We start from the raw sequence: 2,938 nt of genomic DNA, 5'->3' as shown, positions 1-2,938 counted from the left end.
CTACTTTCTTTACCACTGATTGGTTTTTTTAATAATCTCCGTATTGAGGGTCTTGCTGATGTTTTCCTCTCTTTTCTCAAGTCCAGTGACTATCCTTATGATAATATGTTTGAATACTTTATCAGGCATGCTACTTATATCTTTTTCACTTAGATCTCTGGCCATGATTTTGTTCTGTTCTTTCATTTGGCACAACTTTATCTGCCTTCTCATTTTGTTCAAGTCTCTGAGCTTGTTACTCTGTGTTAGGGAAGTCAGTTATATCTCCTGTTCTTTAGAGTGAAGAAGAGTTCCGGTAGTGTTCTGTTGTAGGCCTCTGTTGCCCAGGGCCTGATGCTTTCCAGAGTGTTTCCACTGTTGCTGTCCTGGCCATGTTATCTTTTAGGGTAGTCATCTCAGAGGCTCCCTTTGCCTTCTGTGGGCAGTGTTTGGTCCCTGGTCTGAATGTAGCTTATTTTAACTACATGTGCTCAGGTCTGTTTGTGAAATGATACCTGTCACCACTGTTACCAGTATTGTGGCTCTGCAAAACTCCTGGGGTGGGAGATGTCATGGTGGCAATGTTTGGGCAGGTATTTTGGGGGAGGGGGCCCTCTGAGCTGTGTCTGAAGCAAGCATGACTGGGAAGAGTGATTCCACTGGAGCACAGGTGTAGAGCATGGTGTAAGCAAGTTAGTTAGCCAGTGTCATTGCTTCTCTGGTTCCTGCTGATTGACCTTGCTTCTGCTGAAGCATAGTGGAGCGAAATGGTGCCTGTCAGTTCCTTTGTTCCTGGAAGGGGTATCTTTGTGAATGCTGCTTCTTTGAAACAAGCTCTGAGATGAGAAAATAACTTCTCCATTGTGTGCTCTAGATGCTCTTCAGATCAGTTTCCACACTGTATGTCCTTGGGCTTTTTGCCTTTCCTACTCTCCAAGAGCAGCCCCAATGCCCTCTACATATACTCTATCCCAGCCAAACATGCTGACCTTTAAAACTCCAGACGTTAAGCCCCATTGGTTGCAAGAATGCAGGAAATTCTGCCTCTCTCACTTTCCTAATCAATTGTTATGGGGATACATTTTCCCAGGTGCTTCCCTGTGTACTAGTCTCTCACCCTTCTCTGTGACGTTGTCCTCATCTCCCCAACAGCAGCCATGATCTATTTCTCTCCCAAACTGTATGTCTGCATTTCCTACTGTTTTTGATGTGAACTCTCCTCTGTCTTTAGTTATGGAGTTTGTTCTACCAGTCATCAGGTCAATTTCTAGGTTATTTAGAATGAGTTGATATTTATCTAGCTGTATTCCTGGGATGAGGTGAACCAAGGAATCTTCTACTCTTCTACCATCTTCCCCTCTTCACATCTCAATAAAATGATATCCCATACTCATTATAAACCCTATTAGATGAGGAAGCCTGAATATCCTATTTGTTGCATCCCTAAATAACCCAGTGGAGAGGCAAGCACCAATAAGTTTGGGCTTCAGTCTATCTCATACATATAATAAAAACAATTTCATTTTTTTGGATTTATGTAATTTGATTATGCATAAAATTTCTTTCCACAAAATGGATTCTCTTTTAACCTGAAAAAAAAATCTAAACCATTGGATTAGCTGTCCTAGAGGGTGTAGGTCTTATTTTATATCTTAATTCTTCCACTCAATGGCCTCGTCTTAACTAGGTGCTTAAGAACTTTTTTTTATTCATCTCCAGTGAATTCTGGGGAGATCCATTCAAAAGGCAGCAGTTACAGTGTTAGAGTAGTATAAAAAGTGGGATTCATGTGAAGAACGCACCGTTTCTTCTTTGAGAGTAGGTTGGTCGGTTACCATCTAGTGAACATTAACTGTGAACAGGTGCTAAGCATTAGGTTATGAGAAACACCTGTTGTCTATTTGTTACGTCACTGAGTACCTGTGACCCATTCTCTGTTCAAATGTAATAATTCTCTTAAAAAATACTGTAACTACTTCACTTCCCCTTGAAACTTACCAAATTGGTACATTGAAGTTTGAACTGATGACATTTATACAGTATATCCCCTTGTTTTAATTGAATTGTCCTTTCTTCCATCTGGCTGTTTTTGAGCCCATTCTTTTTGGTGGAATTTTCACTCTTGGCCATAAGATGGTAGTATTCCCTAATGTATTGCAGTGTAGCTGCACTGATGCATTGCCTTCTATAGTTAAATTGGGGGGAAATTATGTTCTGCAACTGATTGCTCAAGTTTCTTGTTTGCTTTGTTTTTTTTTGTTGTTGAATCAGGTCCAGATGCTTACCATCTCTTTAGACTAAGAGACTTTCTGAAAAAACTCACAATTCTCATTAAAGGTGTAAGTCAAGTTTAGGTTTTTCCTTGAGGGAGAGACTCATTTTTTAAAATGTATTATTTTATTTTATTTTATTTTATTTTCTTATACTTGTTTTCATCATGATAAGTGTATTCTTTAAACCTCATCTGTTTTCCCCATCCCCCACCTACCTCCCTTCTGGTAACCATCAGTTAGTTCTATATTATTAAATGTATGTTCTTTGGTTTGTCTCTCTCTTTTTTTCTTTTGCTCATTTGTTTCGTTTCTCAAATTCTGAGTGAGATCATATTTGTCTTTCTGCGACTGTTTTATTTTACCTAACATTATACTTCTAGTGGGGGAGACTCATTTTATCCTGCTGAATTATTCCCTCCTAGATATAATTAAGCCTGTTTATTTTAGGATCTCAGGCCTTTTTGGTGATATATAAGCTCAACTAGTGATTTGCTCTAGGTGTTTAGTATGACCAATAATCCAAAATGACTTAGTGACTAGTTTTAAGATTGTAATTTCAGCAGCTAATGCTACTTTTCATACATATATTGGTAACAATGAGGTCATTTAACAAAGTTATTAAATTATTTTATTTACAGGGGAGAAAAGAAATACCATAGATAAAATTTCTCAGTTAATTGTCTGGT

The sequence above is a fragment of the Crocuta crocuta genome, unplaced genomic scaffold (genome assembly GCF_008692635.1).
Source record: "Crocuta crocuta isolate KB4526 unplaced genomic scaffold, BGI_CrCroc_1.0 scaffold575, whole genome shotgun sequence".
In the NCBI taxonomy this organism is placed as follows: Eukaryota; Metazoa; Chordata; class Mammalia; order Carnivora; family Hyaenidae; genus Crocuta; species Crocuta crocuta.
The sequence above is the reverse complement of the archived record's forward strand: the minus strand, read 5'-3'. Positions refer to the sequence as shown.